The following is a 15,351-nucleotide window of genomic DNA, read 5'->3' as shown; positions in this document are numbered from 1 at the left end:
GAAGGGATTAAATACATTTAGATAATAGTAGAACATAGCTGCTGCTGATTTGATCTGTGTGCAGATGATACACAGATTTATTAGGATTACTCAAAAGTTTTCTTCAAATTTTCAGTAGTATACTGCTATGCTAACTGGAAGGTGATAGTAATGATGCTGAAATTCTATGAATCAGCTATGAGGCAGAATTTCAGGGGAGAGTATTTGCTAGGGACTTAATTTCTAAGACGCATATCAAGAATATTCAGCTATAACACCAAATGATGTAGGACTCAACGTCACATTTTGTTCGTTTTATGCAAGTCCTGGGACTTGAACCCAGGGCCTGGAAACTGTCCTTAAATGTTTTTTTTTGCTTCAGGCTAGTGTTCTACCACTTGATCCACAGCTCCACTTCCAGATTTTTGGTAATGAATTGTAAATCAGAATATCATGCAATTTGTTTGGGCTGGATTCAAACCTGATTCTGTGTAGATAGGATTCCAAGTGTGAGCGCACAGAGCCTGGCTAGTATCATTCACCATTCAAGTCATGGAACTGTAATTCTGCACCTGGGTCTTGTCACTGAGCTTTTCAGCTCAAGACTACTGCCCTATCCCTTGAGCCATAGGGCCACTTCTGGGTTTCTGGTGGTTAATTGGACATAAGAGTCACATGGACTACAGTGCCCAGGCTGACTTTGAACTGCTATCCTTGGATCCCAGCCTACTGAGTAGCTACATTTACAAGTGTGAGCCACCATACCAGGCTAAATTATTTTTTAAGTTAATTTTTTTTGTTAAGTCAATATATAGTTGGGATACAGTTACATAAGTAGTGAACACATTTCTTAAGAAAATTTTTATCCCCTGCCTCATTTTTCTCTGTTTTCCTAACCTCAGCCCCCTCTCCACCCAGATTGTTCAGTTCATTTCCGTTTAGTGTCTTCCAAGTATCACTGTTCAATTGGTTCACCCTTTTTCCTTTGGTTTTTTTTTTTTTACCATTTTATTATACCCTCTCCATTCCCCAAATCACATAAACGTATGTACAAGACACAGGGTACCCGAATTCAACACAGTGACTACAGAGAAGAAAACTAAAGGGAAAAAGAAGAAAAGAGGTGAACAGCAAAGAAAATGCAAGAACATCATACAGTACCTTAGAAGCAACAACACTGAAAAAACAAAACATAAAACCTTGGGCTGAAAATGTAGCTTGCCTAGCATGTATGAAACCCTGGATTCCATTCCTCAGCACCACATAAACAAAAACTGGAAGTGCTACTCTGACTCAGCTGGTAGATATCTAAAGTTCAGCACAGAGTGTCTCCAAGTGACAAAAATCTGTCACATTTAAGTCAGGCTTCAAAACTTTGCTAAGAACCAGTTACGTGATTTGGAAGAAAGTCCAATTTTCAAAAAATCACTAGCCAGGCGCTGGAGGGTCATAATTGTCATTCTACTAGCCATGGAGAAGGTGATTCAAAGCCTTTGCAAGCAAAAAAACGAAAACAAAAAAAACTGTAAGATACTTCTCTCCATTTATCCACCCAAAAACTAAGTGGAGTTGTGGCTAAAACTGGTACAGCATTAGCCTTGAGGAAAAAGAACTAAGAGATCTTGCCCAGGTCCAAAGTTCAAGCTCCCCACCAAGAAAGAAAAAAAAGGAGTCCAGATACCTATATCATGTTTAACCAACAAGTATTCAAGAAGGGAATCGCTATACAATCACTGGCACATAAATTTTAGAATATAGTAAAAATTAAGCTGAGTCTTTGTATGTCATAGATACAGATTAATCTATAATAAAACACATGTCTATAGAGTGTATAGTCTATCCTAGATTTTTATGTCTATGTAGTTATGTTTATATCTCCAAAATTATGTCCAGAACTTTAGGTATCATCTATTCAATCATCGCTCTACTACTGTTTGAAATTAATATGCATATATTAAGGATACCATGTACCTTTTGTTCCTTGGTCTTGACTTATCTCACTCAACAGGATTCACTGTAATTTCATCCACTATCCCAAAAATGCCATTATTATTTTTTTCTGTGCAGATCTTCTTTTTATGTATTTATTTTTATTGTAATTTATAGAAGGGTTACATTATATTCACCAGATAGAAGGCTCATTACTTCTCAAACTTTGATACCCCATGTAATGATATGGTCCCCATTTCCCTTCCCCTGCGCCCACTCATGTTCATTTCCCCCCTTCCCTATCCAATTTCAAATAACCAATTAGGCACATATGAAATATATCAGAAAACAAGGTGAAATATTGTAACAATATGATATAACCAAGGGATAGCAAAAGAGATAAGAGATCACATAGTTCATTAAGGACAATCACTCTATATGAGTTTTGTTTCTTCATCTTGGAGGTCCTTACATTTAGTGTCATACTATTTGTCACGATGTCTCTAGATTTTGTTGTATTGTAAATCTCTGGTAGCAGAGCCCAAGGTTTCTACTGAATTTGACAAATGAGGGAGACTCTTGGGCCTATGTTCCTTTGAGTTTGGCTTACTTCACTTAATATGATTTTTTTCCTTTTCATCCACTTCCCCAAGAATGCCATTATTTTATCTTGTCGGTGGGCTATGTATCATTCCATTGTGTGTGTGTGTGTGTGTGTGTGTGTGTGTGTGTGTGTGTGTGTCACATTTTTTGTAGTAGGGCATCTGGTTGTTTCCATCATCCAGCCTTATTTTCTACAGATATTTTTATAGTCTCTTTTTTATTTTCAGGGTAATGTATAGAGGGGTTACGATTACATTTACAGGTAGTGGACTGCATTACTTCTCACACATTTATTCCACTCCACATGTTTTTGTCCCCAGAACCCTCTCCCCTCCCCTTCCCTATCATCTTGTTTCCCCCTTCCCTTTCCTATTTGACATAAACAAATAAACATATATACAATATGCCAGGGAAAAAATCAGATACAGTAACAATCTGGCATTAACCAAAGGGCAAAATAAGAGATGAGAAATAACATAGTAGATTAAGGACAAAAATCACACAAGATTAAGAGCAACGATGACACAAGATATAGCTCTTGTTCCCATATCCTAGAGATCCTTACATTTAGTCTCATCCTATATGACCTTATATACCTAGGTTTTTGAGTTATTGTAATCCTCTGCTAGGAGAGTCCTAGATGTGAACTAATTATTACAAATGAGGGAAACCATTGAGCTTATGTTTCTTTGGGTCTGGCTTGCTTCACTTAATATGAATTTTTCCAAGTCTTTCCATTTCCTTACAAATGAGCGATGTCATTACTTCTGATGGCAGCATAGCATTCCATTGTGTATAAGTACCACATCTTCTTGATTCAGTCATCTACTGAGTGGCATCTGGGTTGGTTTCATATCTTTGCTATGGTAAATAGTGCTGCAATGAGCATCATTGTGCTAGTGGCTTTAGTATGGCCTTTTTTCTGGACAATTGGGTAGGTGCCAAGTAGTGGATTTGCTGGATCATAGGGGAGCTCTATGTTCAGTCTTTTGAGGAACCACCACACTGCTTTCCCTAGTGGTTGAACGAGTTTACACTCACAACAACAGTGTAGGTGTGATCCCCCCTGGTCACTTCCCCACCAGTATCTCTTATTAGATTTTTTGATAATGGCCATTCTGACTGGAGTCAGGTGGAATCTCAAAGTTGTTTTGATTTTCATTTCCCTTATTGCTAGAGATATGGAGCATTTCTTCATGTGTCTAAAGCCCATTTTAATTTTTTCTTCAGAGAATACTCTTTTAAGTCTTTAGCCCACCTTTTAATAGGATGGTTGTTTCTTTGAAGATTTGTATGGGAGAGATTCATTTTTTCAGCTATAGATATATTTTAGATAACTACATATATTTTTGTAGAAAAAAGAATGGAAGCCATCATGCTGGCTCACAACTTAATTTCAGCTACTTAGGAGGCTCAGGGCTTAGGATCACAGGTCAAAGCCAACCAGGGCCCTACAGTGTGTGAGATCAAACTCTGTGAACATACAATGACTGTAAGAGGAATCTCACTGCCTGGGAATGTAGCCTAATGGTAGAGTGCTCACCTAGAATGCATGAAGACCTAGGTTCTATTCACCGGTACCGCATACTCAGAAAAAAGCTAGAAGTGGCGCTGTGTCTCAAGAGGCAGAGCACTCACCTTGGGAAAGCGAGTCCAATGAAAATGTCTAGGCCCTGAGTCCAAGCCCTAGGACTGGCAAAAAGAAAAAAAAGAGCAATATTACGTAAGTAACAAGGAATATACCCTATATTTATACAGACTGAAAAATTCATTAAGAAATTAGAAAATATGTATAAAGTGCATAATTTCTTTTGTGTGTTGGCACTGGGTCTTCAACTGAGTGCTTTAGCTCTAGCCCTGACCTTTTCTGCTCAAGGCTAGCACTCTACCAATGCAGCCCCAAATCAACTATCTTCAATTGAGATATAAGCGATGAATATTTCAGGGTGCTTCATGAAAAACATTTTTATAAATTGAAACTTTCAACACAGTCTTATTTTAGTATGAATGTTGAGATGGGAAGAGACAGAAAAAGTGAAATGTTTCCTGATCCCCATAGAGAAGAGACTCAGCAGAACCACTGTGGTCTGCAGGCTTCTTTGTGAGTTTTGTTTGCTTGTTTGATTTTGTCAATTGTGGGGCTTGAACTCTCGGCCTGGGCACTGTCCCTGAGCTCTTCAACTCAAGGCTAGTGCTTTAATCTGTGAGCCACAGTGCCACTTCTGGTTTTTCTGGCAGTTAACTGGGTACTTTGGCTGGCATTAAACTTTGATTCTCAGATCTTAGCTTCGTGAGTAGCTAAGATTATAGGTGTGAGGTACCATCACCAGGCTGCTGCTCTGTTACTATGCAGGTTCTGGATCAAGATCTTCAAGTTCTTACTTCAATTTTTTCTTCTCTTGCCTGATACTCTGCCATTTGAACGAAGCCCAAGTTCCTGGTCTTTGTTGGTTAATGAGAGATATTATGATTTTCTAATATTCAGAGCAATGTTTATAAAACCCAGCATTTTACTTACTTGAATAAATTAAGAGACAGGACCTAGTGAAATGGAAAACAAAATTTTATTTCAAGTTGCTATCCTGTTCTAATGCATAAGTCTGGCTATTTTGCTTACACACAAATATGTATTTTACCAGTTTCTACTCTATTTTTGCTTAGCTTAAAACCACCACTGCCATTTCATAGATTTTGTTGTTGTTGTTTGCGGTGCTTGAACTCTGTGCCTGGGCTGTTCCTCAGATCTTCAGTTCAATGCCAGTGCTCTACTACTATTGATTTGGCCAGTCCTGGCTTGAACTCAGGGACTGAGCACTGTCCTTATATTTTCTCAAGGCTAGGGCTCTACCACTTCAGCCTCAGCACCACTTCCAGCATTTTTCTATGTATGTGGTATTGAGGAATTGAACCCAGGACTTCGTGCATGCTAGGCAAGCACTCTACCACTAGGCCAAACTCCCAGCACAAAATTATTCATCATTACTATTAGCTATCTTATTTTTTTATTATTGATTCGTCATGGTGCTTGGACTTTGGGCCTGGACACTGTCCCTGAGCTCTTCAGCTCAAGGCTAGCGCTCTTCCTCTACAGCTCCATTTTTGGTTTCTGGTAGTTAATTGGTGATGTAAGTCTCACAAACATATGTGTCCAGGCTGGCTTTGGGCTTTGAACCAAGATCCTCCAATCTCAGCCTCCACAGTAGCTAGAATTACACGCTTCAGCCAGCAGTGCCTGACTGTTTGATGTCTCTGTCTGCCTGTCTCTCTGTCTCTGTCTGCCTCTCTCTCTCTCTCTCTCTCTCTCTCTCTCTCTCTCTCTCTCTCTCTCTCTCTCTCTTTTGGTTGTAAGGCTTTAATTGTGCACCTGGGCAGTGTCCCTGGCTCTTCAGCTCAAGGCTACAACCTTAAACACCTTGAGCCACAGTGTCACTTCTGGTTTTCTGGTGCTTAAGTGGAAGTAACAGTTTCATGGACTTTAGTGTCTGGCCTGGCTTTGAACTGTGATCCTCAGAATCCAACATTCTGAGATCATTTCCAGCTTTTCTTTTTGGTGTAAGTGGTACAGAGTAATTGAACACAGGGCTTTGTGCATACTAGGCAAGCAAACTACCACTAGTGTGCACTCCAGGCTTAGATAAGGGCTTTCTTTTTCTTTTTCATTTTTTCACTCATGGGGCTTGAGCTCTGGGCCTGGATGTTTACCTTAAGCTCTTCAGCTCAAGGCAAGAGCTCTAACACTTGAGGCACATTGTCATTTTGAATTTTCTGGATTATTTGGAAATAAGATTCTCACAGATTTTTATGCCTGGTCCATCTTTGAACCTCGATCCTCCAGGGTAGCTAGGATTACCAGGGTGAGCCACCAGTCACGGGCATTAGATTATTATTTTTTGCATGTCCTATGGCTTCAACTCATGGCCAGAGCACTGTCCTAGGGCTTGCTCAAGGATAGCACTTTACTTCAGCCAGCCAACTCCCGGTCCAAATAGGCCACTCTTGAAGCTAGAATTACAGAGATCTGCCATAACACTGGCATGTCGTTATCTAAGTATATAATTTTTCTTCTCTTTTTGATGGCTTTTCCTTAGTGGACATATTTCCTACATATTTTATGGAAAACTTCCTTCCCACTGGGGCCATAAGTTAAGCCTAGTGGAAGAGTTCTTGCCGAGCATGAATGAAGACCCAAGTTCAATTCCTCAGCACAACATAGATAAAAAAAGATAAAAGTAGTGCTGTGGCACATGTGATAGAACTTGCGCCTTAAGAATAAACAAAAACAAAAGCAAGGATCGTGCTCAGGTCCTGAGTCTAAGCCCAGTACTGGCAAAAAAAAAGAATTCTGCCCAAAGTAGACATTTAAACTTATTGTACTTTTCAAAAAATTTGTTGTCAAGGTGATATACGAAGAGATTGCTGTTACATATGTAATGAGTACATTTCTTGTAAACACTGTTACCCCCTCCCCCCTTTTCTCTTTCCCTTCCCCCCAAGTCATAAATTTTATTTACAACAAATATATATGTATTTTCATTCCTGAAAAAAATAGTTTAAAATGTGTTCAAATAAATGATGTAGGTTGATATATTTATCAAAATGGATTACTTGAACTCTAAAATAAACATTCTAGGTAATTTTTCTCATAAAATTGTAGTAATGCTATAAAACTAATAAAAAAGGAATTTTAGTTATTAATTTCTTATGTTTTACCTTTAACATTATTACACTAAGCATACTGTTTATGGTATTAATACAGACAGCATGAAATATGATTATGTAAAAAAATTAAATGATTCAAAATAGTAAGGTTGGGGGCCAGTAGTTTGGCTTGGTGGCACACACCCTGGACTGGCAAAAAAGAAGTAGGGTTAGATAAAACAGATTTATTTCCAAATGTGTGGAAAATGGTATGATTTCTTGTTTGGCTAGACCTGGGGCTTGAACTGAGGGACCAGGAACTGTCCTTGGCCACATTTGTTCAAGGGTGGCACTGTGACACCTGAGCCACAGTGCCCCATCTTCTTTTTCTGTGTATGCAGTGCCGAGGAATTGAATCAAGGTCTTCTTGTATACTAGGCGAGTACTCTACAACTAGGCCACATTCAAAGCCAAAGTAGATTTTTGATGCTATTGTGGAGTTTTAATTTTCTTAAATATTTGTACAAAGCACAATGGATATATAAACAGACTTGAACTCACAGAACAGTGTCCCACATAATATTACAGTTACTCTGGCACTTTTCCCGATTGACAAAACACATTTCCAGGCATCTGCTCTGTCCTTAAGCTTTGGTAGCTGACTTGTCTTTCCATGGAGGCCTGGCCTGGATTCCTGGTGATTCCATGCATTTCATAGTTCCCTGTATATCCAGTAAGGTTGTCTTCTATGGGACCAGACCTGTCTGGTTTTTGGCCCACCCAGGACCTAGGTGTCTGAGGTCTCACATTATAAGTGGAAAATAAAACACAGTATAATAAGGACTGAAGAACTGCACACCATAATATTAACAATGCGAGTTTAATAGTTAGCAAAGTAAATACAATGAATTCTTGACAACAATCATGAGAGCAAGATAAAGAGATGTCTTTTTAGGAAGGGGACAGGGAAGCTCTAAATCCAGACTGGCCTCCAAGTTGCCTTCAGACAGTAATTCTACTTCAGAGTCCTCAGAAGGGTCTCCTTCCTCATGAGAAAGAGAATGTCCTTCCTGAGTTAAGAGGGGGATGGATTCTGGTTTGTCGAATGGAGATTGAGTCTCTTTTAGTGAGATGGATGGGTCTGGATATTCTGTGAGGATGGATTCATTTTCCTCCAATGAATCCAGTATTGAGAGTACACTTGCTGCTTCCCATGGGGACATTTTCCATGAGCCCAGCGTGTGCCCCTTCAGCTTGCACAATAAGTGGAGTGTTACTCTGACTCACATGGACTGACTCTGGGTGGAGTGTGAACGGAAACGTAAGGAAATCTGGCTGCTCTTTTTCTTCCTCCATAGTATCTGCAGGTTCAACTGTGTCACACATGGGGTTCAGAGCAAAAGGTATATCCACAGGACTCTAAACCTGTTTGGTAATTTCTACAGAAGGCCCATGCTTTCTGGAGTGTAGTGATGATTCTCAGTCTCCATCAGTCACCAGCTCCATTGGTGGGTTTTTCATCCGGAGTTCAGGATAAGCTCTTCCACGATGACCCAAACCTAAGAATGGAAATAGGTACAGAGTGGACAGAGTGGACTCTGCAAGTTGAAGTGTCACTCAACTTCCATGAGGATCTAATGGAGGAACCTGTAGAACAGAAGTTTGGACTGAACACTGAGGAGGTGTAGGGTCTTTCTAATGAGTGCTTATTCCCGAGTCCTTTCAGAGGACAGACATTACCTCGGTGACACCACCCATAAAGGGCATTTTGCCAAGCTCTGTAGAAGTAAGGGCCAACCAATATCTAGACCACATGGGCTTCCTACTCACAGGCTCTGAGGCACCCACACCAGGACTTCTACTTTTTCTTGGTCTTACTGGTCGCACATTCCTCCAGCTGGTCAAAAAGTATGTGTTTAGAAGAGCAGGTCCAAAGCCGGCATGTGGAGCCTCATATAGAGCTTGAGTTGTGTCAGGGTGTGGCAGTTCTTGAACTCGTAGAAATCACTGGGGTAGAAGTCCATTCACATCGTATAGATGGAACACATGATGCTGTGGGCACATTCGGTACAAGGAAAGTGAGAGCCTTCTCTCTCCATCCTGAGCCTTCTACCAAAGCCCCTTTCTTGCAGGACTCTAATGCTGTGGCTGTCCTGCAGAGATGTGCACTTATGTGCTGGGAGGGGGGTAAGAGACACTCGAGAACAGGATGGCTTTTACACCCCACTGCCAGAAGCTTCTTAAATTAACTAAGTAAATGCTCTAAATAAATCAATAAGTGAATGCTCTAAATAAAGAACTAAATGCTCATTCCTCTAATCTTAGCCACCCAGCAGGCTGAGCTCTGAAGATCACAATGGAAAGCCAGTCTAATCAGTAAAAGTCTAAAGGCACTTGTCGTCAATTAGGCAGCAAAAAGCCAGAACTTGACCTATGACTCAAATGGTACAGTGCTAATTTTTGAACACCAAAGGGATGGCATTTAGACTTGGGTTCAGGTTCAAGTGGCAGCACTGGACCACACACCAAAATGTAAATGATTTCAGGTTCTAACAGGCAAAGCTATCACAATCCCTCCCTGATGGCTCAAAAGTGATTCAGCCCCCAGCTTTCCCTCTGACTCCAGTATTTCACAGGCCTCCGCCATTAGTACTGACACCTCATTTCTTACTGGGAAATGGGATTTCCTAGGATGTCACCTAGGTGAGGGCTGCAGTTGGGAGCCACTTACTCATGCCTGAAATCCACCTTCTCAGTAAGCACACTGTTGAGACTCCAGTAGCTTGTGAGGGAAATGAAATGGCATGGTGTCCCAGTCATAATAAAGTAGTTTGTGCACTTGTATCATGCTTAGCTCCCCTGTGAACACGCCAGTGAACCAAACAGGCTCAGAGAGGAGCCAAGTATTCCAAGACTTGGCCAGGAGGGGTGAGAAAACCTGGGTTTGGAGGGGGAACACTCACTTTTTCAAGAGAATTTCCAGCAACTACTACATTGTCCTGCACTATTTGAAATTGTGCAGGAAGTTTCCCACATAAAAGAGATCACCTTTCTGGTAGGCAGGGATCAGCTTTGTCAGCAGCATCTCCAACAGGCCTTCCTCCAGGATCCATAGGTTACAAGGCTCATTCAGAGTCTGAGCTGACTTACCATCACACTATGTTGGCAAAACAGTGGATATTTCAAACGTAGGAATGGGACCACACTTCACACTGAGGAATTGGAATAGAGTAGATTGGAAATGACACACTCTAATCTCAGTATAGTCACTTGAAAGCACACAAGAAGGTTGTAGTGTGTGGGCAGGATGATGGGTTCAAATAGGTTTCCTCTCAATATACCTCATCTGAGTTGCCCTGGAGTTTCCTGGCTTTCTTCCTAGAGAAATGCCTGAATACTGGAATTTTGGCTTGGCACTGATCCAGCATCTACTTCTTCAAGTGAGACATCCATATCTCTCATGCCTGAGATGCGAGCCTCCTGACCTTTGGCAACAGCACAGCAACATCTTTCTGGTTCCTGAGCCACAGGCCAAGGGAGCTGGCTTGAGCTGGTTGTCACATACAGTGGCTTGGTTACCAGGGTTCCATATTCTGTTCCATTGTGAGGGCGGTAGGGTCACCTTTCAAGGCCCAATGACCAAAGCTCCTTGCTCACAGAAGACCTCCCCAAAGACATACTGGAGGCTGAATCTCCCTTCCCACCTCACATATGGATGTAGTAAACAGCACACCTTTTTGTTCAAATCCCAAATCATTAACTAGGCGTTAGTGCTAGCCTGGTCTCAGGCTCAAGGAGCCTTTCTTAGGTAAGATCAAAACTTAATTGTCACTATTCCCCTTACCCTTCACAAGACATTTTGCTTCACAGTGCCTTCTCAGCTTGCATTTTGCCTCTTGCACATTTTATTTTGCTAGTCCTGGAACTTCACCTCAGAGCTTGACCATTGTTCTTAGGCTTTCTTTAGGCTATAGCTGTCCCACCAAGCCACAGCACCACTTCCACTTCGTTTTCTATGTATATGGTACTGCAGAATCAAACCGGAGTCTTTTTGTGTGGTAGCCAAGCACTCCACAAATAGATGAAACACCCAGGCCATCTTGCACATACTTTTCACTTCAATCTACTAGGACGTTGTTAGGTTTCTGTATCCTAATCTATTTTTCTTCCTGATGAATATCTGTGCTGTCATCTGTAAAAATGCAAGTGGGAAAATCACAGAAGCATTGGTGACATAAAAGAAAGTCTTCCAAACATAGATAAGTGTTCATTCTTTGTAGGAGAAAGGATATTTTGATATGATGATGATGACTATTTATAAATACTTTATCGGGGTTTAGAGTTTGGCCCAGTGGTAGAGTGCTTGCCTAGCATCCCTGAAGATCTAGGTTTGAGTCCTTAATATCACACAGATATAAAAATCCATATGGCAATGTGGCTCAAGTGGCAGAGGGCTAGACTTGGGAAAAGCCAAGAGCAGTGCTCAGGCCCTGAGATCAAGCCCCAGGAATGGCAGAGAAAAACAAAAGAAAAGAAAAGAAAAGAAATGTGCTTTTTACAAGTTATTCACTCACAGCATTTGTCTCTGAATTCTTCGCTTCTGCATCTTGTGACTTATCCCTTTCCCTCAATGTAGACAAGAAAAACAGATTTTATTACTTGCTATCCTGTTGTCCAATCTTTGGATATTAATTCAAAATACAATATTGCCTGAGATATTGTGTGTGTGCATGTGTGTGTGTATCTGCCAATGTGTGCATGCACACATGTGTACAGGGTTTAGGGCTTACTCATAGGGCCTGTGTGATAACCCTTAGCATCTTTTCCTCAAAGGTATTGGTCTTTCACTTCTAGCTTATTATAGCTAATTGGAGTTGAGAGATTCACTCAATTTCTTGCCCTGTGCATTGGAACCAAGTGCTGGGTTCTCATATTGTTAATTGTAGCTATGGAGAAGGCTGAGGTCTGGGGATCCTCGTTAGAATCCAGCCCCTGAAAGAAAGTCACTGATAGAAATCTTTATCTTCAGTTAAGCACGAATAAATAAGGCAAAAGTGGAACTGTGGCTCAGTTCCTCTTGTACCAGCCATGAGAAAATTAGTAATTGGCAGCACCTGGTCCCTGAGAGAAATCCTTAGCACTGGTTCAAAAAAAGAAACAAAATAATGAAAAAAATTAAAACATGCTGAGGAATACATAAGGATAAACGTGCCTGTGAATAATCTTGTCATTTCAGATTCCCTCAAGAGCTTATGTCTCTCTATATTTTATCAAGAGTTTTTAAAGATATTTACATATTTTCTACCTTTCCTAAACAGAGATAGCCATCCACAAAACACAAACACAAACTCTCACACATTATACCACCCCCCATAAGTGTCTGGCTATGTATATATGTATAGTCATATGTATTGATCTGTCTCTCTATACTAATATATAAATGCATAAACACATGTATTTAGACAAACAGGAAACATACATAGATAGGTCTCAGGCATTTCCAGATTTTGTGCAAGTCTTCTGAGTGCAACTTACCATTGTATTGTTTGTCAAGATAGAGTCCCTCTAACTTTTGGCCAGCTTCTTGTCCTTTGATACTTTTTTCTGCCAGTCCTGGGTTTTGAACGCTAGACCTGGATGCTGTCACTGAGCTTGAGCTTCTTGCATTCAGTAGTTTATTGCAGATAAGAGTCTCATGGAGTTTCTGTCCTGGGCTGGCTTTGAATTGTGATCCTCAGATCTCAAACTCCTGAGTAGCTAGGATGACAGTCTTGAGCTACCAGTACCTGGTTCCTTTGCCTCTTTTACCCTTTTTTTGGCCCCACCACAGCCATGGTATCTACCTTCCTATGTTCTCTCCACCTGCCCCCAGACAGGGGTCTGACAGATGCTTTCCACCCACTTATTCATGTCCTCCTCTGTATTGGCTGACAGCTAAGACATGCACTCACTTGTCTGGATGCCAAACACAAAGCCATGTGATTGTTTCTCAGTCTGGAACATCCTATCAGATTTATAGCACCACAGAGGGTCAGGTTGATGCTCCTTCAGGGCTTCTTAAATTTTTCTCATATTAATCCACAACACGTTTGTCATCACTTGTCCAGCTAATTCATGGACTAAAGCAGCATTCCCTACAAACTTAGATCCCAATACCATGAGGACACACAAGGGTGCATTAGGAGTGTGACCTGCAGGGGGAAGTCAGCCTGTCTAACTTGGAGGGGATTTCTCCACCACAGGAAATGGAATACAAATTTAGAATCTGCTTTCATGAGGTGACAATCTCTGGCAGATGTTCTTATCAAAAGTGGCACTGCCTACTTCCAGCTTAAAATATGGGTTGATGACCCAGCATAACAGAGAATGTATTCACCCAGGCATTTGGCTTTGAAGGTCATGAGATCTTAGTCTACAAATGATGAGCTCCCTCCCGTGAGGCATAGCAAACGGAGCCAAAGTGCAACCCAGTTAAGCACCAGATCAAGCTTCCCTTCTTCAGTAGGGTATGGTTTGAAAACTGTGCATAGCTTCTGTTTGAAGCCAGTCCAGAAAGGAAAGTCCATGAAACTCTCATTTCCAGTTAACTGCCAAGAAAAAGCCAAAGATAGAGATGAAGCTCAAGAGAGGTAGAGAGCCATCTGAAAAGAATGGTTACACCCTGCAACATCCTCATTATCTGATCTTGAAAACATCTCTGCGTGCATCCCAGCATGCAGCCAGCATCTGGGGGTGACAGTGCCCCCTGCGCCCATTGGCAATCTGCACTGTCTCTGACATCTGTAATGTGAACCTCATTCTGTTGGGTTTGTGAAGCGGTGTCAACCCTGCAGAAGGAACCAACAGTGCCCTAACTCCCACTGTCCCCTGGGGCCCCTAGCATTCCCCCATCTGCACTCCTCCTGTGGCTTCTGATCCTAGAGAGCCCTCCTGCCCTGTCCAACACTCACATGAAGTGCATATTTCTTCTCCTGGGGCAAATTCTCCACAGAGAATACATGACATGCCCACTCTCCAGGCACGGGGAGATCCTGCCAAAGTAGCAAATCAGTGATAAGGACATAAAGTGATGAATAGAATTTTAGATCCTGATGGTAGACAGTCTGCAATATCCAAGGGAGAATGGAATTGGAGGGGACCAGGGATCAGGATGTGGGCATGGAGCTTCCCTTCCAAGGGGGTGGGGGAAGTCACAGGCTGGGGGATGCACAGAATGATCCATGGGCCCTGTGCATCTACTGGGTCACCTCCTTCTGCATCTCAGCCTTTGGCTTTGAGCTCTGTGATCGTCAAGAAGTGCAGAGTCTGTACTCTGGCTGGCAGAAGAAAGGACCCTGGGAAGACAATTGTAGACCCTTTGTGAGTGTAGGAAGGGGTAGGCTGGACACCCAGTCGAAGAGGAGCTAAAACTGGAGTCGAGGGGTGTGCAAGGAGTGGGTGTGAGGGTTGTGGGCAGTCACAGTCACGGCAGAGGTGGCTCTGTCTGTGGGGTGAGTGCCTCCCTGCAGGCACAGCACTGGAGATATCAGAGATCCACATGAAAAGGAAAAGCCGGAAATGGCAGTATAGTTCAAATTGTAGAGCATCAACCTTGAGCAAAAGAGCTCAGGGACAGTACCCAGGACCTGAGTTCAAGCCTCATGACTCTAAAAGAAAAAGAACCAGGACTATGAGAGGGAACCTGGTACTCTCTTGGTCTAATCAGACACAAGAAGAGGCCGGGATAGGCTGTGGAAAAACACAGAGAACATCTTCCCCCAGCTCATCCTGACCTGCATGCAGGGACAGCCATGGAACTAGGGCTACGGTGAGATCATCTTCACCCCTGTGCTGCCATCTGAATTGTAGGCCTCTGTCCTGGCATGGGGTGTCCTGATGGCTGAGCAGGTGCCCTAACCCTAGATGGAGAGCAGCCACTGACTGTGGTAGCTAAGGAGAGATCTGTTCCATAGCTATCCGGCCACCCAGCATGGGAGCCAGAACCACCCCTCACCCAGGTAGAAGCCAATGGTTCTCCAGGTGCTACTAACATTGCCCCACCCCTAGCTCTGGGTACACGTGACATTCCCTCCACAAGGAGCAGGACAAAGTGAGGGATCAGGAAGCTGCCTATGGGCTTCAGATGATGGCCTGGCTGGTACTACAGATGGCCTCACTCTGTCACCACCTTCCCCTGCCTCCATCTTTCCTCCATCATGCCTC

This window comes from Megascapheus bottae, unplaced genomic scaffold, assembly GCF_031878675.1.
Source record: "Megascapheus bottae isolate mThoBot1 unplaced genomic scaffold, mThoBot2.hap1 HAP1_SCAFFOLD_41, whole genome shotgun sequence".
Classification (NCBI taxonomy): Eukaryota; Metazoa; Chordata; class Mammalia; order Rodentia; family Geomyidae; genus Megascapheus; species Megascapheus bottae.
The sequence above is the reverse complement of the archived record's forward strand: the minus strand, read 5'-3'. Positions refer to the sequence as shown.